The sequence below is a fragment of the Rhinatrema bivittatum genome, chromosome 6 (genome assembly GCF_901001135.1).
Source record: "Rhinatrema bivittatum chromosome 6, aRhiBiv1.1, whole genome shotgun sequence".
NCBI lineage: Eukaryota > Metazoa > Chordata > Amphibia > Gymnophiona > Rhinatrematidae > Rhinatrema > Rhinatrema bivittatum.
In genome coordinates this window covers 272,636,037-272,662,457 of record NC_042620.1, presented here as the reverse complement: position 1 = coordinate 272,662,457, position 26,421 = coordinate 272,636,037, and the positions used below count along the sequence as shown (strand labels likewise).

At 47.9% G+C, this 26,421-nt stretch overlaps 1 protein-coding gene across 1 annotated transcript in view; it reads right to left on the bottom strand.

Moving 5' to 3' along the window:
- Positions 1-25,743, bottom strand: part of ZMYM3 (zinc finger MYM-type containing 3) — a 453,384-nt gene extending 427,641 nt beyond the window's left edge. The window contains 2 exon segments of the mRNA XM_029607228.1: positions 38-175; positions 25,653-25,743. The gene's annotated coding sequence lies outside the window, so the exon portion shown is untranslated.
- Positions 25,744-26,421: the final 678 nt, after the last annotated feature.

The following is a 26,421-nucleotide window of genomic DNA, read 5'->3' as shown; positions in this document are numbered from 1 at the left end:
TATGTCCACAGGGCCCACTGCAAGTAGTAATACTCACCCTTTATCAGTTAAAAATGTTACTGCTGAATCATTCATTTTGGAATTCTTTAACAACGTAACAGAGTATGTTAGAGAAATTAAAAGTCCATGGATTCAACCTTCTCCAGCTGTCTCTGGCAACTCCCTAGCAGTGATCCTGGGGAAGGCAAAAAGAAAAAGTCACAGCACATTTTGTCTCTCCGATGAGAATAATTTCTAAAGCACCAAAAATGGCCTCTCCCTGGATCAGCACCTTCCACTGAATCCCTGGGAGTGGCCATGTTCAGAATAGTACCACAAATTACCTCACAAAACACTCAAATATACAAAGCATTTTCCCATAGATACAAAATGGGAAAAAACTTTTAGTACATCTGGGCCACAGAATGGGATCAGATTGAAGGGCATGTGTCTGTGTGAATGTGATCATAGACCAGAGGTTGGTAAGTCCAGTCCTCAAGTGTCATCTGTTTTTCAGAATATTCAGAATGAATATGCATATGAGAGATTTGCATGTGCTGCTTCCAGTGTATGCAAATCTCTCTCATGGGATTATTCATTCTGGATATCCTAAAGATCTGACCGCTTGCGGCATTTGAGAACTGGAATAGCTTATCCCTATCATAGACAATACAAATCAACTAGATCCCATAAACAGGAGGTAATTGGCAATTCTTTAGCACAGCCACTTCCAGAGAGCCAGGGAACATGTGCAGGACTGCTTAAAGAAGTTTAAAAATATATTTTAAAATAACATTTTCATAGATAAAGGGCAAGTTATCACTAGCTGTCTTATGCACACCCCAAATGTTCCCAGTATAAAGTGGTATTGCCTTAAGACAACTTATACCAAGTCATTAAAGTGCGGCTTGCAGAAATACACGACAGCGAGAGCAGAAGCACTAGTGATATTATTTAGATAATTCAGGTCACAGGCACTACAAAACAAAACCACTCATTCATATTTCATTCCCAAGGAACTATTCCTGTGCAGAATATCTGAAAGTGCAGACACTTCCACAATTATGAACCTAAGCAAACCTAGGACACTACCATCCTCATCTTCAGAGACCATGCAGGCATCACATGCATGTAAAGCATAAATACAACTCAGACAGCTGAAGAGCAGATCTTCAGAGACTCATGCAGATGTCACACTGATACATGGAAAGCATTAATACAGCACAGACAGCTGAAGAGATTACAGTCCTCATGCAGATGTTACACTGATATACGTAAAGCATGAATACAGCACAGATAGCTGAAGAGGGGATCATTACCAGAACACCAAAATACCAGTACAGGAATTATACATAAAGCATGAACACAATAGCAAAGAAAATTCTGAAATGATTTTTAAAACCCAGGAGTATGGCCGTAACAGAAGATGGACACTTTATTTTAAAATTTAAAAACATGTAAAACATGAGCCATCCCAGTAGCTCAGCGGCAGTGCTGTGAAGTTGCCAGGCGAGAGATTCACAAGCTCAGCCTCTCTGCACCACAGGACAGCCATCCGTGAAGGCAATTGGGGAGGGGGGGGAATCCCGGCATCACACAATGCCACCTGGATGCTGTTGTGCAAACCATGAGCAATGCATAGGGATGGCAAGCATGGTCAAGTGCACCACTAAACTTATGTCTGGCAATGGAAGCGGCATGAAGGAGGTACCGAGCGCTCCAAGTCTCCACTAGACACCCAGGTTGTCTGCACTTCCTTACAGGCTGAATCAGCTGGATGTGAGCACTGGGGCTCAGAATAGGAGGGTGAGCAGAACTGTGTGCGTCTAAACCACCTTCCCATCATTTGGCAGAAGCCTTGGCAGCTGGACAGGCAGAGATGCACATGCACATGGTCCCCGCATTGTACCCATCTCATCTCCTCTCAGGCAGTGCTCGATTTCTCTCTACACATAAACCATGTGTGTGCATGATGCCACCTGTCCCCTGCAGCCACGGCATTTGAGACCTGGTTGACCCAGGAAACCTGCAACAGCAACCAGGTGGCCAGAGGGAAAAAGGGAAGAAACTGCCAGACAAAAAAAAAATGTTTGAGGACAAACTTAAGAGCAAAACGGAGACAAAGAACAGAACCAGAGTTCAGCAGAAAAGCATATCTGTGCAATCTAGCTGGTACTGATACTTTAAAGGGCAATATTCCAAAGGATTTATGCAAGTAAATACATTTACCTGCATTAAAAACAGTTTGAAATTCCCTGCACTGCCCCCCCCCCCCCCCGCAATATGTAGGCAAAAGTACCCCCCACAAAAAAGTGAGCCGTGTTAACTCAGGGGAAAGAAAGTACTTGTGGTGACTGCTCTTCAAATCATCACAGATGCAAAGTATGCACTTCAGTGCAGCTTGAAAATGCACAGGTACAGAAGTACCTGCAGTGTACATGCCATCTGTATTCTCACAGAAAACTCCCTGGGCAGTATCCCTTTTAAAATTAATTTGCAGGCCCAGAAGGACAACGTACACGTGAGTCTGGGCTTTCAAAAATGTCCTTCCCATAAACTTTTTTAGTAGCAATTAATTACATCTGCATACCTACGGAGAAATATAGACAAAACGAGAGACCATATTCACACAAGTAGAAAATGTAACTGTGCAGCTTGCCAGAGAAAGCACAAGAAGTGCATTTCCATTGATTGTACTGTCATTCTGGTGGCAGTGAACCGCTTTTCCCAAATGGCACATTTCATTCCCATCTCTAAGCTGCCTTTGGCCCCTCAACTGACCATCATTTTTATTATGGAAGTGGTCCATTTACATGGAATCCCAACCACTATCAGAATGGATCAAGGTCCCCAGTTCATTGGCAGATTCTGGAGGGCCTTTTATAAAGACTTGGGTATCAACTTTCATTTTTTGTCACGATGCCATTTCCAGACAAATGGCCTTAAGGAGAAGACCAATCAAGAACAATGCAGCTGAGACAATCCTTCTCTACCCCAGGTATTACAATTGGCGGCTCACAGAACAGCTCCATGAGCCATTTCACTCACTCCCACCGCCACTCGAGGCCTCCTATGGCTGGGACGCCACTTCAAACTATTAAATCTGCTCTGCGCGGCTTCTACGCCACCCTTCCTGAGCTCCTCCAGGTGCACGCGTCTGCAATCTTAAAGGGCCTGTGTAGAAAACCTTCAGGAACTGACGCTTTAGGTTGTGGAGGAAATGAAGGTCCTTCACCCGGACTTAGTAAAGCAGAAAACTGCTCCTCCTGAATGTCCTCTCTTGGTGAAATTTCGAGCCGTCGTATGACGTGTTCGTCCATGGGGCCCCTAGGTGTTATAGGCGATACCAGAAAGTTTTTTACTTTCCTTTTCCTCCCCATAAATCTTAGGGAGTACTCAGGAAGTTCCAATTTATCTTGAGCCAAAAAAAAGAGGGTGGGCAACTTCTCCGGCCTTCTCTGGACTAAGCTGGACAAAGCCGCGCGCCCCTTTGGTGGCGCGCGGCTCACGGGTCTCGCGGGTCTCGCGGCTTCCCGGATGTTCCAGCAGTTCTCAGCGGTCCCATGCAAGTAGTCCTTCCCAGAATGGTAGCTCAATCGGGGGCGTCTCTCTCTCTCCAACTCTTACACTCCCCAATTGCTCCCGGGTCTGCTGTGTGATTTTATATCCAGCAGACGCCGGATGATGACGTCGGACACGCCTCCACTCACGGGTCTCGCGGCTTCCCGGGTGTTCCAGCAGTTCTCAGCGGTCCCATGCAAGTAGTCCTTCCCAGAATGGTAGCTCAATCGGGGGCGTCTCTCTCTCTCCAACTCTTACACTCCCCAATTGCTCCCGGGTCTGCTGTGTGATTTTATATCCAGCAGACGCCGGATGATGACGTCGGACACGCCTCCACTCACGGGTCTCGCTGCTTCCCGGGTGTTCCAGCAGTTCTCAGTGGTCCCATGCAAGTAGTCCTTCCCAGAATGGTGGCTCAATCGGGGGCGTCTCTCTCTCCAACTCTTACGCTCCCCAATTGCTCCCAGGTCTGCTGTATGATTTTATATCCAGCAGACGCCGGATGATGACGCCGGACACGCCTCCACTCACGGGTCTCGTGGCTTCCCGGATGTTCCAGCAGTTCTCAGCGGTCCCATGCAAGTAGTCCTTCCCAGAATGGTGGCTCAATCGGGGACGTCTCTCTCTCTCCAACTCTTACGCTCCCCCGGCACCCTTCTATTTAAGGCTCTTTTAAAGCAGCAGACATCTCAGCAATGGGTCTCCTGCCTAAAGCAATGCATTCCTGATTGTTTCTGTGTTCCTGTGTGCCAGCCCTGCCTTATCCAGCATTTCTCGTGCAGCCTGTCTTATTCAGCCTTGCCCTACCCAGCTGTCTCATCCAGCATCTCATGTGTCTTCATCCATTCTTGGCCTGATCTCCTGGACCTGACCTCTTAACTGAACCTGACAAAGCTTGCCCGCTACCTGGACCTGACCTCTTGAATCGTACCCTGCCTACGCTTGTGTGCTGCCTGCCCCGACTCTTGGCCTGTTTCTAGTATTTCCAGCCTGCTGCCCGTCCTGACCCCGGCATGCCCTTGGACTCTTGTCTCTCTCTACTGCCCTTGGGACCCACCCAAGTCCTGCTGGCCACTACAGGGGAGTTGGCTGGTATAGGCGAAGCTCCAGTCTGTCCCTCTTCAGGGCACGTTCACCAGCTATTGGCACAGGCCTCAAAGGTTCACCTACGAGGTTGCGTCAAATATGCCATAGCAGTAAGGGTTCATTCTCACACCACTCATCACAGTTTGCTGAGGCCATGAGCTTGGCAGACTCATCCCAGGCCTCAACCATTGCTGGGTTAGCTCACCAGCTATAACACCAGCCAAGACCAACTGAATAAGATGGCCAATTATCTTCAGGGTATGGCCATTCTTCCAGCTCCCATGGCACCTGGTACAGCCTGTTATTTCCACGTTTCATTTGCCTCCGCCTCTAATGTACGAGGGAGATCCCACCAAGAGTAGAGGTTTCTTGAATCAATGCCAGATGCAATTTGAATTGCAAACTACTCTCTTTCCATCTGATTGTGTCAAGATTACATGTGTCTTGTCCTTGTTGGGCAGTTCTGTTCTAGTCTGGGCTTCACCCCTCTGGGAAAGGGGTGGCCCGCTACTTCCTGCAAGATTTTCGCTTGATTTTTGATTAGCCTGGCCACACATCTTCCATAGCCACTGAGCTTCTTCAGATTAGACAAGGCTCCCAGCCTGTTAGAGAGTATGCAGTCCATTTTCATAAGATGATATCTAAATTCCAATGGGGTAGTGATAGCTTAAGCCATCTTTAGGCAGGGGCTCTCTAAGCATATCAAAGAAACTGGCTGGACGGAATCTGCCTAAAATTGTTGGGGGGGCTAATCAGTTTGGCCATACACCTGGCCCTACAATTATAAGAACAGGCTCAAGAGGGGCCTGGCTCGTTGTCCCATTCACCTTGCCCCTGATTTCCAGCACCCAGTGGTTTCCAGGTCACTTTCTGCGTCAGGACGGGTACAAGAGGAATCCATGCAGATAGACTGCCTCAAGTTGTCCAATGAGAAGAAGCAGAGAGGCGCAGACACCTTAACTTGTGCCTATATTGTGCCATACCTGGGCATTTCACAAATCATTGTCCGGCCAAGCCGGGAAACTCCAGGACCTAGGTCTGGTGGGAGAAGCCACCCTAGGTCATATATATTAGAATTTGTGAAGAGGTACATGGTTGACCTAGGGTGGCTTCTGCCACCAGAGATACATACATATACATACATAGAAATGACAGCAGAAAAAGACCAAATGGCCCATCTAGTCTGCCCAGCAAGCTCCCACACTTATTTTCCTATACTTATCTGTTTCACTGATCACCAAGTTCAGAGCCCTTGTTGGTAATTGTTTGATTCAAATTTCCTGCCACCCCCTGCTGTTGATGCAGAGAGTAATGTTGGAGTTGCATCAAAGGTGAATCATACGGCTTAATGGTTATGGGTAGTAACCGACGCATTAAGCAAGTTACACCGATGCTCGTTTACCCCGACTGCACAGATCAATGGCTTGTTGGATGTTGTCTTAATGTAAATCCTCTTTTCCACATTTCCCTAGTATGTCTCTCATTCGGGGGCACTTATGTTGGTACACAAGCTTCCTTGATACGGACACTGAAGGCAGCTTCATTCATGAGTCCTTGGTGCAACACTATGGGATCCGGACCATTCCACTAGACACTGCACTTACCATCTCATCTATTCGTGGAGAACCCTTACCTGGACATGTCACAAGGGCCACCATTCTGCTTGCTATGCAGAGAGGCCTCTTGCACGGAGAACAGATTAGTTTATATATGTTACCCAAAGCAGTTAATGCAGTCATTTTAGGTCTACCTTGGTTTATATGTTGCACCACCCCCACATCAATTGGGGTACTCTACAGATCGAGACAACCAAAACCACTCAGAACTGTCTATAATCGCAAAACTAATACATACAGTACAAAAAAAGATAGTCTATATTCTCTGCTCACAGTTTATATCTATAACACATTAATTAATTCATCATTTTCTAAAAGCCTATGTATTTTTTCATTTCACTCTGTTTCACATGAACAATAAATCCATTTCATGTGTTAACCACACCTCCATTCCACAACCTCTCCAACATACAATTCAAGACACAACATAACACAAACCCTACAGACAACAATGTACATCACTCATAATAAAGAGACCACACACATTTAACATCAAATAATCCTTGTGACAACACTTTAAAGGTCCAATAGCCTTCCTTGATCATCCCAAGCTATTATGTCGTGTCAGACTACTCCTTTCTTATGATTCAAGACTCCAAATTAGATGCCATTGTCACATAAATTGAAGCAATTGACCAGTTCATCATAGAAAGATACCGTGCAGTGCACACTGATGTTATATAACAGTATCCTGGTGCTCCCATGTTTCCAATATCCATTTCAAAGGAGACAGCCCTTTAAGGAAGCGTTTATTCTGATTGCAATATTGTCCCGCTGAACCAGATATTAGTATTCAGCCATGCCAGATACACCATCCTGGAGTGGCCCCAACCTGTGGGCCTCAAGGTTCTGCAGCGCTGCCTCAGATTTGTGAACTATTACAGGCAATTCATTCACAGCTACTCTACATTGATCACACCCATCACAGTGCTCACCAAAAAGAGTTCAGAAACAAAGAATTGGAGAGATAATGCCATTCAGGTATTTTAGCGCTTCAACCCCTACCCAGTTTACCCTCGGGGTAGGGGTTGTCCTTTTACAGCAAAACAACCATGGAAACCTTGTGACCTGCTCCTATTTCGCCAAGAAGTTTTCTTTCTCAGAGAAAAACTACACCATCAGAGATTGCAAGTTGCTAGCAATAAAGCTTTGCTTAGCGGAATGGCAACATCTATTGGAAGGAGCCAGACACTCTGTGACTATCTATACAGACCACAAAAATCTGGAACATCTGGCAAAAGTTCAGCGACTGAACCCATGGCAAGCTCGCTGTTTGCTATTTTTCAAATCAGTTTAACTTTGAACTACGATAATCACCCCGCAGAGAAGAACTGACGAGCTGATGCCCTCTCACGTTCTTTTGAAACGGAGGGCTCCCTAGAGCCCCAGAGACACATCATTGACCCTGCAAGGATCATGGTTGCTGCCACAGTGACAGTCCCACTGGGGAAGACAGTAGCTCCCACAATGTCTACAACAGAAAATTCTTCAATGGGCCCACAACTCCCGTTTGGCAGGACACCCAGGCATCATCAGAACCCTGGAGTTAATTTACTGGCACTACTGGTGGCTTCAGATGAAGACCTATGTGAAGTGATATGTAAAGTCCTGTTCCACATGTGCCAGGAACAAGAGCTCTCGAGCTCAACCCTGGAGGATGTTACAGCCACTGCCAGCCCCCAAGGAATCCTGGACCAACTTGGCCACTGACTTTGTCACTGATCTTCCCCTCTCAAGTGGCAACCCAACTATTTGGGTAGTGGTAGATCGTTTTTCAAAGATGGTCCAATTCATGCCTCTCCCTGGCTTTCCCTTCAGCACCTGAATTGGTCAATCTCTTCATTAAATAGGAAAACAAGAAGGTTTGACAAAAGATTTTAATTGCATGCAATTATTAAATGCTTTACCTGTGAACAGCTTGAAATCATCTGGACATTAAAATCTTTTGCCAAACCTTTTTGTTTTCCTATTGGATTCATGATGTGGCTTTCTAACTCCTGTTGTGTGCCAATCTCTTCATCCAACAATATCTTCCGTCTGCATGGTCTTCCTCTCCACATCTTGGATTGGGGAGTACAGTTTATGGTTCATTTCTGGAAAAGCTAGAGCAAGAAATTTGGAATTCACATCTGCCAATCGCTCCCAGAGCAAAGGGCAAACTCAGCGATGAGTCCTCCTGCCTAGAACATTGCATATTGCTCCTGCATTCCTGCGTTCCAGCCCTGCCTTACACTGCCAGTCTTGTCCAGCCTTGCCCTGCCCAGCTGTCTCGTCCAGTATCTTGTGTCTTCATCCCTCCTTGGCCTGATCTCCTGGACCTGACCTCTTGCTTTGAAGCCAGTCTATGCTTGTCTGCTGCCTGCCCTGATCCTTGGCCTGTTTTGCTATCTCCAGTCCGCTGCCTGTCCTGACTCCAGTGTGCCCTTGGACTCTTGCTGTCTCTACCACCCTTGGGACCCATCTAAGTCCTACCAGCCACCAGAACTCAAAGGTTCAACCTGCAGGGAAGGCGGCTGGTAGCAGCAAAAATCCAGTCTGTCCTGCTTCAGGGTACAGGCACTAGCTGTTAGCATAGGCCTCTAGGTTCACCACAGCAATAAGGGCACACTCTCATGCCACTCATCACACCAGGAATGTGAGATACCAATAGTAATCATATTTCTTCTCCCAGGTTACACATTATTAGCACCTACGTTGACACCTGAGAGCTCTTGGCATCTCCTTCATGAATCGAATAGGTCACTACCATGGTGCTGTGAAACAAAAAACAGACTGCTTGAATATGAAGAACCGGCACCCAATGAAGCAAAATCAAATTAAGTGCTCTGGTTACCTGGCCTTTACTGCTGACCAAGTTTCCTGCCAAAAAAAAAAAAAGAAATGACCTTGACAATGTACTTCCCAACGTAAGAGGTTGGTATCTGTTGTCACTACCACTTAAGGAGGCAGCTCCAGATCTAGTCCCCTCTTCCATTCACAGGAATGAGTCACCAATTGAAACCTGCTGCTGCCTAACCCAGGATAGAGAACTCTCTCACATAGTTTTGTGACTCAAGATCTCACTTGGAAGCAGCACTCTCTGCAAGGGCCTCATGAGATCCCATGCCAAATGAAGCAGCTTCAAGGTCACTGCTATGGACCTCAACACCTGAAGATAACTATACAATCTTCTGGTGCACCTCAAGGAACAACTGTGGTTGCAGCCTCTGTACCAACATCATTTAGGTCACAATCAACATCAAAATGAGCCCCTAGATCAACTAAAACTTATTGGTAGCTAATTCATTCTTCTGGGTTTACTTTGATACGTCCAGATAAGGATAAACCAGAAGACCTTCTTGTTGCAAGAACGATTCAGGGGCAGCGAGCAACCAAAAGGGAGGATCTGAAAGCAAAAATGACTCCAGCACCAAGAAATGGAGACATTTCTGATAGCCTTCTCAGAAGGGAATATGTCAATATGTTTCCATCAAACCTATGTTTCATCTCACCATTTAGAGCTTGAAATGCTCTTAAACCTGTGGCATGTTAGAGTGAGAGGCAGGAATCTAATCTCTAAGCCACCTGGTAGCTCTACTATAACAGATCTAAAGGTCTCCATTCTGAAGTGAAAACCCTCAAAAAACTTTGTTGACTTGCACAAGATCCAAAATAGGTTCTTTTTTTTAAATCACTAATAGATGTAACACCAACATTGATCCCATTGTGCCAGAGGCTCCAAAACTACTGCTCTGATGTCTAGCAGATTGAGCGCAACAACCCCTGAAACGCCTCTTGCATCAGAGAAGAAAGACAAGGATAAACCATAAAAGCATCCAAGTTTAAACAAGCAAACTAAAGTATAGCTGCTCTGAATGACCTATAAGACCAACTGGTATGTTGTAATCTGAGCGCATTATCTAGAGAACTTCTGATAACTGATCGCTTTCTCCTTGCTCCAGAGACTGGACCCCTCCTCCTCCTTTGGGAACTTTGGGAAGTCCTGTAGTTCCCAAACGCTCAATATCTTCCCTCTTGGAACTTCAAAAGGCCTGAAATCTACCATGACTCAGACCTTTGACATCCCAAAGGCAACTGACTAAATGATCCTTGCTGTTTATCTGCTGGGTTTCTTGGAAAATGTAGATTCCCTCCAGGCTGTGACCCCTCTTTTCTAGGTCCCCAGCAAATAGAAGCCTGCCCTTGAAGAGAAGCTTGGTTAGCTGACGCACACAAGTTGAATCCCAAACCAACACCTGGTGGCTATACCAGAAGCTGTGCTCCTAACCAAATTATGAACTAATCAAAGACATATCAGTCCAAAGGCTGCTCCTCCCCCCATCCCAGTTGTGCTATTTTCTCCAGGTTTGAAATGGTGCTTTCCCGCAAAGCCTCCTGCAAACGATGAGATGAGCATAAACCAGCTTTAGTCACAGCACAGTCATAATGCTGCCACCTGAAGAGACATACTAGCCATCTCAAAGGCCTGCTTGAGGACCGCCTCTATTCTTTTCCATCCTGAACTTCTTAAGAGTGCCGCACCACCCTCCCCAGGAATCGTGATTCTCAAAATCACTGCACAATTCAGCACGTCCACCTCAGGAAAACTTAAGTTTCTCAATTCTTGGGAGATAAGGGGAGACAGTCTTGCCTTTTTTTCCCCCTCAGTGAGCAAACCCCTTGAAAAATGGCTTCAGGAGAATCTCATTCCAAAACCACAAAAAAAAAAAATCTTTGAATGATCCAAACAATGGAAAACCCCTTTCTGGCTTCTGCATATTAGTCAGAAAGGTATATTCTGACGTCTCGGGACCTTCCTCCATTGTTCCCTCAAAACATTTGTCCCCCTAAGGATGAAAAATTAAGGAGAAACAGTCTGACCACAGCAGAATTGTCTTCTCCAGGAGAATATCACATGCCCCACAACTCTCCCGCACTGGCACTCTCCTTTAAGCCACTTAGGACCAGGCAGAATACCTGACTTACAGGACTTTTTTTTTGTCCTAATTTCTTATCCTCAATACCTGGAATCTTAGGGTTGCTGCCCTGGGAAAGTGCAATCCCAGAATAAGGAACTGAGGCTATTCTAAAGAGAGCACCTTCTGTCCCAAAGAGAATGCCTGTTGCAAACATTTTAAAAGGTCTGAGGAAATAAAAAAAACAGGCTGCAGAGGAGATGCACATCAGGGAGAGTAAACTGCCAATATAAACATCAGCAGCTAATGCATCCCTGGAAGAACAGGCTGTGGGCTCCTGCACTGAGAAATCCCAGGGTGGAGGGCCTAGTTCAAATCTATTGCCACACATATAAAATGACCGTTGGACCAGCAGCGGCAGACTAACTGCCAACAGGGAAAAAAAAGAAAAAAAAGACTACACTACCAACACTGGAACAGTCTCGCTCCAGAGCTAATGTCTCTTTCTGCTCCACGAATTCCATTCTCTCTCTGCACAGCCGTGTTAGATCTCCTCTCCCCTAACTGCCTCTGCACTGCACAACACATACAGTGCTCAAACTTTCCTCCATGTTCCACCAGAGAGGACATCCCCATTCACCACATAAGAACTCTCGGGATGTGAAAACAAGCAGCTGGCTTTTTTTTCCCCCCACTTGCTGTTGCGTCCGTCGGTGCTAGACGACTTTGCCCCGTTTGCCTCACCTTATTCACGGCTCCTCCCGTTTACCTAGGAAAGATGGCTACCGCAGCGTCTACAAGCGACCTCTCTGGCATCCCCGGAACGGCTATGGTGCAGCCTCCCGCCATTTTTCCTCCCAGGTACCTACTAGGGTGCGCGCGTGCACCCCTCGTCTTTATATCACCCTTGGCGCGAACCTAGAGGGCGTTCCCTCATGCTGACATCACGCCATCCGGGTATATTACCTTCACTAGTTTGCTAGCTCATTGACAGGCCGATACAGTGCTGCGGCGGAGCGAACTGTTAACCCGTGATTGGATGCACGTTTTCGACACGCTAGCTTTACCCCTTATTCAGTAAGGGGTAATAGCACGTCGAAAACGCGCTTCCAACCCCCCCGAACCTAATAGTGTCCGCAACATGCAAATGCATGTTGATGGCCCTATTAGGTATTCCCACGCGATTCAGAAAGGAAAATGTGCAGCCAAGCCGCACATTTTACTTTCAGAAATTAGCGCCTACCCAAAGGTAGGCGTTAATTTCTCCAGGCACCGGGAAAGTGCACAGAAAAGCAGTAAAAACTGCTTTTCTGTGCATCCTCCAACTTAATATCATGGCGATATTAAGTCGGAGGTCCCGAAAGTTAAAAAAAAGTAAAAAAAAAAAATGTTGAAATCGGCCCGCGGGTTGAAAACGGGACGCTCAATTTTGCCGGCGTCGGGTTTCCAAACCCGTGGCTGTCAGCGGGTTTGAGAACCGACGCCGGCAAAATTGAGCGTCAGCTGTCAAACCCGCTGACAGCCGCTCCTGCCCAAAAAGAGGCGCTACAGGGAACAGGCACTCGCTCCTCTAGGGCCTGCTCTCCCTGCCTCGGTGCCTGTACCTTCTTCAACATACCTGGTGGAATCGCATACCAACAGCAAACATCTAGTGAGTACTCTAACTCTCAGTCTATCTCATCCACAGTATTTCCTAGCTGGGAAACCTGCTGCGGAACCTCCTATCATCATCAAGGAGAGAAGGGCTCCCTCTGCCGAGGTCCCTGAGACTGCAACTACCAGACTGTCTCACTACTGCCACCTCTAGTGGCTCTAAGCTGTTTAATAAAGAACTAACTGTGTTTTGTGTATTACGAGTCTAGCCCAGTGCTGTGGCTCCTCATGGTGCTCCTCCCCGTGGGCGTGGTCATCTCCCACAGCACCCAAGGATCCACCAAAACACACTCAACCATAACACTTGCTGTGATGCTGTCTGAAGTACTGAAAGGCAGCACCGTCCTATGCAGAATCTTGCTTTAACTTTATGAAAATTAATAAAGCAGAAAAAGAATCAGAAACCAACCCAGCTTTCTATCCTGTCTTTTTTGAGGTCCAGTCAGAGAAAAGGAAGTGGGAGGAAACAGGGCAACACAGAAAGAAATGAGGAGCCCAAACCAAACCCTTGGAAGACATTTGATCTAAGGCTATGCTCAACTGGGGGAGGGAGCACAAGGCTTTCACCGCAGGAGCTGCCCCTCCAAGCCAATCCTTTTCAAAAAGCCTCACTAGCCTCATTTCAGAGTACTGGACAAGCTCTCCTATCATCCGCTGGAGACAGAGAATACTGGCAAGCTGAAGGCAGCATAGCAGCCTATGTAAGGTGACATCAACAAGCTTATTAATCTCTGCCTCCATCTGCTGGTCGGTGGAGATAACCCATGAGTCTGGACTGGTCTGGCTGGATAAAGAGGAAGAGTGAGATTCGGAGCATAACATCTGATGACCAGAGCAAGGAAAAAGAGGTCTCACGTGCAACAAACATAAAAATAAATAATTTAAAAATATAATTGCGTTGAATTTCTAAATCATAGAAATAAAAAAATTAATTTTGTAACGTAGATTCAGCAAAGCCCGGGTAGCTGCAAGGGTGCCTTGGTATATCATCAACTTCTCACAAAATAGAAAAAGCTTTTTTCATTCAATTTCCAATTCTTTATTTTGGGGGGTTGAGGGGGGAAGGCAAGGGCAAGGCAAGCTCACACCCAATAAATGGTGAGAGTTGTATGAAGAGGAAGGGGAGACCGTGCCCAGCAAATGCTGGAAATTGGGAGGAGGATGTTCAGGGAGACGACACCCAAGTGAAGTTAATAAAGAAAGAGGTTACTGCAAGCCATGCAGAGCAGACACAGAGGGCAGATACCATACGCAGCAGATGCTGTTAAAGCGCTCGGGTAGGATAGGTCATGACCAGCAGATGCTGAGAAAACAGGGGGTAAGAGACTGTGACTGGCAAATGCTGAAAAGAGGCAGGGGTAAGGGAGGCTGTGACCAGCAGATGTTGGAAAAGGGGCAGGGGAGGCCATGCCCACCAGGTTCCTGGGAAGGGAAAGCTTTATACAGCAGATACTAAGAAAGCAGGGGATGGAGTGAGGAGGCTATGCCCCCCGCAGTCATTGGGCAGAGGAATGTAGGGGCCATGCTAGTCTAGTTGATTCCTATCCTCTTTCTAATACACAGTGAGAACGGAGCCGAAGACTGCCCCAAACTCAACTTCTGCAGCAACAACTTGCTCCAATACCCAGTGCCAGAGAAATGCCAGTCCTTGTCACAGCAGCCTCCCAGGACACAATGCCCAGTTATTCCCCTTCCAAAAGCCCATGCTGCACCCCAACCTGCAACTCTACATTACGATGTAAACTGTTATCACTATTGTGTCACCCCTGCCTGTGGCCACTCCTAGCACAGAAACACTGAATAGCACATCCAAAAATGATCCGCAGAGCCCAGCCACTCTGCCCACTTTACTTCCTGGTGCAATGACACACCCCAAGTTCATCACTAAAACTAGGGATAATCTGCTTATCTCCAGCTTTCCTGAATTAATTTATTCTTTTTGCCTTCACCATCTCCCCTTGGTAGGCCATCCCACACACCCACCACTCTCTCTGTGAAAAAAATCACATACAATGTTACTCCCAATGCCCCATGGAGCACAAACTTTCTTTCTGCCAAAAAAGATTTCCCTCCCCTGACTTTCCTCTTCTCTACGTATCATTTCACATGGATCATTTGGTATCCTCTCTCTGGACTCTTCACCCTGTCTATAGATTTTCACATACCACTACCACCCAATCACACTGTCCATTAACAACCCATACTGCTCCTCCCATACCCTGGAACCAATTTCCTTTCCAGAGATCCTCCCCAGCAGCTCTTATGCCTCCATATTCTCCCTCACTCTCCAACAACATTTTAATCCCCAGTTTCTAACTTTCATTCTCACCCTCAACAGCAGCTCTTCCCAGTCATTCTCCTGAAATCACCTCTGCCTCCTCTTTCCCTAACCCTCATCTCTCCTCCCAATCTTTTCCTATTCCCCACCTCTCCCTCGAATTATTTTCATAGTCTCTCCCTAATTATTCTCTCCCTTTGCTCGTGCCTTCATTACCACCTCTCCTTCTCTCACCGCATCATATGCTTTACTGGGTCACTTCCTCTCCCCTCCACCACTCCCAGCTCTTCTCCAGACCACTATCTCACATCCTACCCCCCCCCCCCCAGCTGATATTCTGGGATATAAGCATTAATCCCCTGGGTAGAGGTGAAGGAGGCCTGTCCTCCTCCTGCTGGCTGACGAGGAGAGGGATGATTGGCCAGGAAGAACATGAGGTGGATCAACTGCCATGGGGATGAGGCTTGTAGGAAGCAAAGAGGATCATGGGGAGGAAAGCAGATCATGGGGGATGGAGAAAAGATGAGGTGAAGATGCACAGAAAGAGAGGAGTTAAGGATGTGGACCCTTGTGTTGAGGTGAGTTTGCTGCAACCTATGAGGAAAGCCCTGTGGTTCCTCACCACCAACTGGTGGAATAAACTGTGCAGAGACTGGACTGGAACTTCACCTATACCAGCCCCTAGGTTGAGCCTTTGGGTTCCAGGGGCTGGCAGGTCTTAGGTGGCAGTCTCTGAGGCTTAGGCAGAAGAATAGCTCCGGTGTCCGGCTGTGGTCAAGGCAGGCAACAGGCAAGGATGATTGTGGTTCAGGCTGAGGTTGAGGCAGGCGGCAAGCAAGGAGGGTTCTGGTCAATGCTAAGGTCGAAGCAGGTGGCAAGCAAGGGTAAACAAGGTACAGGCTAAGGTCAATTTCAAAAAAATCAGTCTGAGGGTTGGAAGACAAGGGTACGGCTAGGGATGAAGGCAAGGCAACTAGGGACGAAGGCAAGGCAACTAGGGATGAAGGACGCTGAAGCAGCAACTAGTACTACCGCTAAAGTAGTCAACCTGTTGCTGAGGCACTATAGCATTGCATGGCTGGGGTGTAAATACCTGGCCGTGTGATGACATCTGGAGGAACCGGCCAGCATTGTTCCCACCGCAAGGCCTTTAAGTGTTATGGTGCACACTGCACACGTGCCTAGAGAGTCCAGTGATTGATAGCAGCTCTGACCGCTTGGCGGCATTTCGGTGAGTGAGCTGACTCGCAGGGGAAGCCCAAGAGCTGGCAAACATAATAGTATCCCCCCCCCCTTCTAAGCCCCCTCCTCGGGACCCGAGACTTGGGTTTGGAGGGAAATTGTCTGTGGAATTCTTTTATTAGCTGCAGTGCCTTGAGATTTGTGGCAGGCTCCCACGAGTTCTCTTCTGGGTCAAAAAACTTCCAGGTGATAATGTAGTCTAATTTATTACACCTCCTGCAGGAATGCATGATCTCCACAACTTCAAACTGTATGCCTTTTTCCACTGTAACATCTGAGGGTGTGGGATGCTTCCTGGAAAATTCTGCTCACAGATGTAGAAGGGCCCAATCGTCTTGCCTTCAGTTGACATATATTGGAGAAAGGACTTAAGGACCTGGTTGAGTCTTTGGATCTGCCTATTGCCCTGAGGATGATAGGTCAAGGTGAATTCCAGGGAGATGCCAAACTTGCGGCAGAAAGCCTTCCAATAGCAGCTGTAAATTGAATGCCTCTGTCAGACAGAATGTGGGATGGCAAGCCATGCAATTGGAACACATGTTGAACAAGAAGCAGGCTAGTTCAGGAGTCAATGGGCACGCAGCCAGAGGCACAAAATGAGCCACCTTAGAAAATCTATCCACTATGACCCATATCACAGTGGAGCCATATGAGAGCGAGAAGTAATGAAGTCTGTGGATATGTGGGGCTAAAGGAGCTCGGGCCATTCCAGGGTGACTTGCTACAAGAAAGTCGTGCACCCAGTTCAACACTTTTTCCAGGAGCCTCTTGGGGACAGAAGCAAGGATGATCCTTACAGGATCGAAGATATGTTGCGGGGCCTCTAGGGCATCTTTGGTCAGAAAGGATTGGGAGAATGCATCTGCTCAGAGGTTCTTCTCTTCTAGTCAGTAGAAGAGCTCAAAGTCAAACTGAGAAAAGAAGATGGACCAGTGAGCCTGCCTGGGGTTAAGCGTTCAGCCTGCGGAAGACACTCTAAATTTTTATGATCCATATATATTGGGATCTTATGTTGAGACCCTTCTAAAGAGATGCTGCCACTCCTCAAGAATGAGTTTAACTGTTAGAAGTTCCGTCTCCAATTGTATAATTTTCTCTCCCGGTGAAAATTTCCTGGAGAAGCATAAGTATAGGAGACGTTTCTGTGCTATGCTGACTAAGAACAGCCCCAACCCCAAGAGATGAGGCAATTACCTCGAGCACAAAAGGACAGGAGGTGTCTGGGTATCGGAGACAGGGTCCTTGGATGAAACCTTGTTTAAGCATCCAAAATGCTTTGACCACTTCCCGGGTCCACTGGCTGGTATCTGTGCCTTTTTATGTTAGGGCTGGAAGTGGTACTGCGAGGATGGAGTATCCATGGATGAATTGCTGATGGTAATTGGCAAAACCCAGAAACCTGTGTAATGCTCACAGACCCACGGGCTGGGGCCACTCAAGAAAGGCTTTCTGTTTTGTGGGATCCTTGCATAGACCAGTACTGGAGATGACGTAACCCAGGAAAGGTAGTTCTTGCTCTAAGAGACATTTCTCCAACTTGGCATACAGATGGTGTTCATGTAGCACTGGAGTACTTGTTTCACATGGGATCTATGAGCAGACAGAGTCTAGGAAAAGATAAAGGATGTCATCTAGATATACCACTAACAAGTATAGGAGAACCTGAAAGATGTCATTCATCATCTTTTGGAAGACTGCCAGGAAATTGCACCAGCTAAAGGCATTACTAAATACTCACAGTGCCCATTCCTATTATTAAAGGCAGTCTTCCAATAATCTCCTTGTTCAATTTGGATGAGTTTGGTAAAGACCCAGGTTCTCGGCAGTCGATCAAACAGTTCCAAAATCAATGGTAGGGGCTTTGGCCTCAGTAGTCTATACAGAGCCAAAGCGTTCCGTCCTTTTTTTTTTTTTTTTTTTTGCTATGAAGAAGAAATCTGCTCTGGTGGGTGAGGAAGATGGACGGATGAAACTTTTAGCGATATTTTCTTGGATATATTCACTCATAGCCTTGGTCTCAGGCTCCGAGGCAGGGTACACTCTGCCTCACGGAGTGTCCTTGCCAGGGAGGAGCTCAATCCCACAGTCAGAGTGATGAGGAGACGTATTCTCCCAGCCTGTTAATGGGAGAATACATCTCGATATTCCATATATTGGGGAGGTAGCCCCATCTAAATACCAGCAACGGTGATGTGAGCCGGAGGAGCGACAGAGGCGATGCAAGTAGAACAAGACTGCCTCCATCAGGCTACTTCCAACAAGGACCAGTCAATGATGCATTGAGGTTTTTGACAAGGAAGCCCCACAATAACAGGATTGACTGCTTGGGGTAGGACAGAGTGATTGTCTCAGAATTAAGCAGCCCAAGGTGGAGGGTGAGTGGAACAGTTCTCTGTGAGTCTCCCCAGGAGAGGGTCGCCATAGACTGAGGAAACAGTAACCAGTTGGGCCAGAGGAACTGTGAGTATACCAGTGTGCATCACCGGGGCCTGACCGATAAAAACTCCCTCCAGTACCAGAATCCAGGAATGCTTGCGAGATTAAGTGGCTTTTGCCTAGGATGATATATACATGAACAAGAAGGTGGGCAGCAGAGGAAGTCCGGCCTAGGATTATCTCTCTTGGTCCTTGCCAAGAGAGCTAAGATTAGAATCCAACAGCAGGATCTTAAAAAAAAAAAAAAGGATTGAAAACATGGCTATTTAACATCGCATATCTGAGAAACAATAGTGATTGAGCATTTTAAGTTGATTAGAATTGTTTAATTAAGGTTATGTACACTGTAATTTTAGGATTATCTGTGACATTATTGTTATGTTTATTTAAAGCATTGTAAACCGCCAAGATTGACTACAGATTGACAGCATACAAATAATAAATAATAATAATAATAATAATAGTAGGCACAGAGGTTTCCCTTTTTCTCAGGGCATTTAGCCACGAGGTGCCGAGGTTTCCCTTTTTCTCAGGGCATTTAGCCACGAGGTGCCCACAGTCTGCGCAGTACAGGCATAGGCCAGTTGTCTACAGCCAACTTTTTCTCAACAGTCAGCCAACTGTGCCCCAGCTGATTGGGCTCCTCCTGAGTTTTAACTTCTGAGGGCCGTGTCGGGGATGGAGAGAGGGGTCACTGGAAGCAAGATGCTAATGGGCAGAGCATCATGCTTTATGCCCACGGGATCTCTCCTGGAACCTTCGGTCTATGCGAACAGCTAAGGCAATAAGGTTATCCAAGAAGGTGGGAACTTCCTGAGCTGGGAGCTCATCCTTAATGCAGCAGGCCAGCCCTTGAAGAAAAATGGCCTAGAGACTATCCTCGTCCCAGTTCAGTTCAGAGTCGAGGGTTCAGAATTCTATAGCATACTATAAGAAGGTCCAGGAACCATGGCAAATCTGAAACATGTCTGTTGCTTGGGCAGTGTCTCTTCCCGGTTCAAACAAGGCAAAATTCATAGAGAAAACTTGCAAGGTTCTGGAGAATGGGATCTTCATGTTCTCAGAGGGGAGAGGTCCAAGCTATTGTGGTACCGCCCAGGAGGGAGAGGATGTAGGTGACCTTAGTACAATCATCAGGGAACATCATGGCCTGTAGCTGGAAATGCATCTGGTATTGGTCAATGAAACTGCGGCAGTTTGGGATCCCCCATGAAATGTGGGGCCGTCAGAAGCTGGTAGCACCTGAGAAGGAAGAACCATCAGTGTTGGTGCGGAGTGCGCTTCAGGCCACGCTGAAGGCTAATATTTCCGGGTCCTCAGGAACTTGATTGAGTACCTGTTGCTGTTGATGTTGTGCCAAGCCGGGTATTGCTTGGGATGAGGACTGGGCTGCCAAGTCCATGGCCTCAGCAAACTTAGGATTGTGGAACTTTGTGTTGGGATGAGGTTGACGTAACCTATAGGAAAGCCCTATAAGTCCTCACTGACAACTGGCGAAACAGACGGTGCAGAGACTGGACTGGAGCTTCAACTATATCGGCCCCTTTCCCCTCAGGTTGAGCCTTTGGGTTCTGGGCGCTGACAGGTCTTAGGCGGCAGGCGTAGGTGGAAGCGTAGCTCCGTGTCTGGCTATGGTCAAGGCAGACAGCAGGCAATGATGGTCATGGTTCAGGCTGAAGTCAAGGCAGGCAGCAAACAAGTATTGTCATGGTCAAGGCTGAGGCAGACAGCAAGCAAGGGTAAGAGATAAAGGATGCTGCGGCAACAAATAGTATTACCACTAAGGTAGTTGACCCGTTGCTGAGGCACTGTAGCGTTGCATGGCCGGGATTTAAATACCTGGCCGTGTGACGTCATCTGGAGGTGCCGGCCAGCATTGTTCCCGCTGTGGGGCTTTTAAGTGTTGGTGTGCATCATAAGCACGTGCGCCTAGAGGATAGCCCAGCGATCGATGGCAGCAGCATGTCCGGCCACAGCGTGTCTGGCCGCATGGCATAGCAGTGTTTCTGGTCAGTCGGAGTGGTAGGATCTGCATGGCCAGGCAGCGTGGGGCGAGTGAGCCAGCAAATTTTAACAAGAATACTAGGGTTTGAGAAAGAAGATAGGGTGAGGGAAGGCAGGAGGAGCATATAAGAGAGAGGAAAGAAAAACCTATAGAAGGGCAGGAGGGCAAATAAGTGAGGAGAGACTAGTGAAAGAGTGAATTAAGATGAGAGAGGGAAGGGAACATAACTGCAAGAGAGACGGAGGATTGCAGCATTTTGAGATAGTTATTGCTTATTGTATTTTATTGTATTTCTGGGTTATGATTGAATTTTGATGTATTGTGGGGCACCCTGGGTCCTTTTGGACAAGGGCAAATAAGTGCCTGCAGTGCATCCTGACTCCAGAACTTCATCATCCAGTAACTCATGACTCTTCTCCTCCAAGTTCAATGCGAGCTACAATTAAGTCAATGGCTCTTCCAGGTTACTTTCCTATCATCCCAAATTGTTCTCCCACTTCTCTCCTCCCCATCCTTTCACCTAAACCCTGCACCTATCTCCCCACCCCCAGCATACCCACAGTGCCTGCCTCTCCTCCCCTTCTCTCCCACTTGACTCCATCTTTGCTGCCCCCTCCCATCCCAATCCTCCAAGCTCTTCCCAATCCTTGACACTCTCCACCCCCTCAACAGCTATTCCCATGACTCTTACCACTTTATATTTCCCCAGCTCTTCCTCCAACTCTTGCCATTCTACAGTCCCTCACCAGACCTCCCTCCAGACTTATGCCTCTGTCCCCAACTCTATCCCTTCCCCTGAATCTTACATAAAAACATAAGACTTGCCATACTGGGTCAGACCAAAGGTCTATCAAGTCCAGTATCCTGTTTCCAACAGTGGCCAATCCAGGTTACAAGTACCGAGCAGGATACCAAGGGGTAGACAGATTCCATGATGCTTATCTCAGAGATACAAATGGATTTCCCCACGACCACCTGAACAATAGTTTATGGACTTTTGCTCCAGGAACTTGTCCAAACCTTTTTTTTTTTTAAATGCAGCTTCACTAACAGCTTTCACCACATCCTCTGGCTATGAATTCCAGAGTTTAATTATTCATTGAGTAAAATAATATTTTCTCATTAGTTTTAAATATATTACCTAGTAACTTCATTATGTGTCCCCTAGTCTTTGTATTTTTTGAAAGAGTAAACAACTGATTAACTTTTACTCATTCCACTCCACACATTTTATAGACCTCTTATCATATCTCCCCTCAGCCATCTCTTTTCCAAGCTGAAGAGTCCTAATCTCTTTAGCCTTTCTTCATAGGGGAATTGTTCCCATACTTCTTCCCCCCCCCCCCCAGCCTTGCCCCTCACCCCCATTTCTCAGTTCTTCCCTCAACCCTTGCCTCGCTCCCCTCTTCCAACCCTTTCCTTAGCACTTACTCTCCCAAGTGCTTCCTAGCATCCTTAACTCCTCTTCCAGCTTTAACTCCAGCCTTACCTCTCCCCCACAAGCTCTTTATCCCAAACTTTCTTCTTCCCACCCTCCCCAGGTCTTCCCCGACCCATCTACTTTCCCAATATTACCTCTCCACACTCCCAAGCTCTTTATCCCAGACTTGCCTCCCCTCGTCCCCAAACCCTTGCATCTCTCAATCCCCAGCTCTTCTCACTCAGCTTTTTCCCCAGTTTTGTCATTCTTCCTAATTCTACTCACATTTGCCTCTGCTCTCCACTTAGCTATTCCCTAAGCCATACGTCTCTGACTACACCCTCAACTCTTATGTCCAAACCTTGCTTCTCTCACCCCATCTCCCCAGCTATTCCCCAATCCTTACTCCTCATCAACTCTCCTTAGCCCTTCTCCACCCTTGCCTCTCTCCCTCACACTCATGTTTTCTCCCCACCCATACTTCCCTCATCTTCCCCTTTTGCCTCTCTCCTTCCCCCCCCCCACCAAATCTTTTCCTGACTCTTTCTTCTCTCCTCAACCCTCCACTACCCCAGCTCTTCTCCCCTACTCTTGCATCTTTCCCCCTAACCCAGCTCTTCAGCAAACCTATACTCCTCCCAATGCTGAACTCTTCATCCAGCTCTGTTTACCTTTGGGTGGGGGACAGTGAGTGAAAAGATTTTTTCCTTGCCCTCACTTCTCCTACTACCCCAGCTTTCCTTCTCCTCTTTCTCCAGTTCTTGCCCCAACCCTTAACACAAACCCTCTTCCCCTCCTCTTTTTCTCTAGACTCCCCCGCTTCCCCACCCCAACTCTTGCTCTTAGCATTGCCTCTTCCCCCCCAAACTCTTCTCCTGACCCTTTTCTCACTTCCGTGACTTTTAGCTACCCTCCATCACACATCTAACCCTTACCTCACCCCCCTAGATTTTTCCCCTCTGTCATCCCAACTCTTCCCCCAACCCTGGTCTCTCACATCCCCCCACTCTGCCATTCATCCATCCCGCTCTTCTGCAGACTCAGCCTTCCCTCTCTCCCAACAGCTTTCTTTACCTTTCCCCTTCCAAATTTCTTCTGCCCCAACCAGGCTTCTCCCTCAGCCTCTAAACCCCTACTCAGCTTTTTCTTCCAAACTCCCCTTACTTCCTTCTCCCCCCAGCTCTTCCAGTCACTCTTACAATCACGATTTATGTAGTGCATACCAAGAGAACATCATGGACAGTCTCTGCTCCTTGACAATCACAATCTCCTTCCGCTTTGCCTCTCTTCCCACTTCAAGACTTCTCTCAAACCTTCCTCCCCAGACTCTTCTCCAGACCATCCATGCTCTTGACTAGCTCCCTCAGCATTTCCCCAAACCTCTCCTCCCTCCTCCCCCCCAACCCTGCAACTCTTTCTCCAAGCTTTCATTCTTCTACATAAGATTTGCCATACTGGGTCAGGCCAAAGGTCCATCAAGCCCAGTAACCTGTTTCCAACAGTGGTCAATCCAGGTCACAGGTACCTGGCAGGATCCCAAGGTGTAGATAAATTCCATGCTGCTTATCTCAGGGATAAGCAGTGGATTTCCCCAAGTCCAATTTAATAATTTCTTCCAGGAATTTGTCCAAACCTTTTTTATACCCAGCTACATTAAGAGCTTTCACCACATCCTCTGGGAGTAAAAAAAATATTCTCTCTTATTGTCTTAAATATATCACTTAGTAACATCATTGAATGTCCTCTAGTCTTTGTACTTTCTGAAAGTGTAAATAACTGATTAAGGTTTACTAGTTTCATGCCATGCATTATTTTATAGACCTCTGTCATATTTCCTCTCAGCCTTCTCTTCTCCATGCTGAAGAGCCCTAACCTCTTTAGCCTTTCCTCATAGGGAAATTGTTCCATCCCCTTTATCATTTGGCTGCCCTTCTCTGTACCTTTTCTAATTCTGCTATATCTTTTGTGAATTGAGGTGACCAGAAACTCTTTTCCCCGGACTTGTCTCTCTGCTCTCACCAGCATTTCCACTGATACTGGACTGACTTCCTTCCCTCCTCCCCCAGCTCTTCCCCATGCCCCTGCCTCTCTCTGCCCCAGCTTTCCCCTCAGTCTTGCACCTCTCCATGATCCCCTGCCTCTCCCCTCCTCCACAGCTCTACTCACAGCCTTTGCTTTCCCCATCTCCACTCCTCACACCAAAGTTCTCTGCCCACTCCCTCAGATTATCTAACCTTTGTCTTTGACTAAATCCCCCTAAGCCTTCCCCCCCCTCCAACATGAATCTTTCTTCTTCCCAGTTCTTCCACCTCCCATATACCTTCCCCCCCCCCCCAGCTTTGCCTCTCTCCTTACAGATCTTACCCTAAGTCTTGCCTCTCTCTCCTTGTTTTACTTTCCTCTGTCTTGCCTCTCTCTTCCACTACCTTCCCTAGTTCTTCCCTCAAAAGGTCCCCTCCCTCATTTCACCTTTTCCCATGACCACCTCCTCACAAAATGCTGCTCCTCAGCACCCCATCAGCCTTGCCTCCTTCTGTTGCCGATCTTTCAGGTTAAGTCTTGACTCCACCCCCAGAACTTTTCTTCTAGCCTCAGGTCGATTCCCCTCATGGAATTCTTTTTACCTTTATCTTCACCCCTCCCCAATCTTTTTCCACCTCTTGCCCCTCACTCACTTCCTTGGGCCTTGAAATTAGGCTCCTATTACTACTAATCATTTTACAGTGCTACTAGACAAATGCAGCGCTATACAAATAAACATGACAGTCCCTTCTCGATAGAGCTTACAAGCCAATCTTTCTTCCACCTCGTGTTTATCTTCCCCAAGTCTTGTCTCACTTCTCACCACCACTGCTTCTCCCCCTTCCCTGAACGCTTCCCCTGTCCTTGTCTACACCCAACCCTTGCCTGTCTGCCCCCAGCTTGTTCCCCAGCCCTTCTTGTTCTACTCACACCTTTTCCCCCGACCCTTCCCCTACCTCAGCTCTTGAAATTCTCCTCTTCCTCCTTTGTATAGCGCTACTAGACATATATAGGGCTGTACAAATGCACATGAGAGGGTCCCTGCCCAGGAGAGCTTACAATCCAACTCTTGCCCAGCTTCTCCCCCACCGCTTCTCTCCACCGGATCTTGCTTTTCTGCCCCTCCACGGCCTTGCCTCACTTCCCCATCAAGCTTTGCTCCCTCCCCCTCCCCGATCCTTCTCTACGCCCCCTCCCCCACCAGCTTATTACCTCATCCTCAAACTCTTCCCCAGCCCTTCCCCCTCAACCTTGCCGCTCTCCCCACACCTCTTTCCCGACCCTCGCTCCTCTCCGTCCTCCCCCCGCTTCCCCCGGCCTCATACTCGGCCTCCTGTCCCGTCCTCCCCGGCCCTCCCCTCCCATTCCGCTTTTTGTCCCCGTCGGCCGCTGCTCGGCAGACAATCTGTGCCCGGCCTCCCTGGGGCCCGGAGAGCGGCGGCGAGGCTGCGGCCGGTACCTGCGCTGGCGGCGGCCCGGGCTCGCTCCGTCCCTCCCTTGCTCGCTGCGGCGCGCGCGGCCCCTTTAAATCCGAGCAGCTCGCGCTGTCCGCGGCCTGGCAGGGGGCGGGCTCGCGCCGCCAACGCCTCCGCTGATTGGCTGCTTGAGAGCTGGCTGCAGGCGCGGGCTCGCGAGACGGACTCTTCCTCTGCGCGAGAGTCGCAGCCGGGCGGGAGCCTGCAAGACCCGGAGCGGAGCTGTGGGAGGGGCGGAAGGGACGGCCGGGATCCGGAACGGACACTAGTCGTTGGGAGATCGTGCTCTGCCTCTTCTGGGAACGGGCGAGGCCCCAGACACGAGTCTAATGCGCGGTCATAGACACTGTCCCATGCACGGTGCCCCTCCCCTCCCCCACAACACACAGGGAAGAGGGGCAGCTTGGGCATGCGCTGGAGCGACCTCACTTCATGGGCCCTACATCCCTATCTCAGCATTACTGCTGCATGTGTAGGACTGCTCCTTTCCCCTCATCCATGTCTCTGCCTTGTCGCTGCATGTGTAGGACTGCTCCTGTCCCCTCATCCGTCTGTGCATTATCGCTGCATGTGTAGGACTGCTCCTGGCCTCATCATTGTCTCCATTACTGCTGCATGTGTAGAACTGCTCCTGCCTCATATTGTCCGCGCATTATTGCTGCGTATGTAGAAGTGTTCCTGCCCCATTTTATTGTCTCTGCATTACTGTTGCATGTGTAGAAGTGCTTCTGCACCATCTCATTGTCTTTGCAT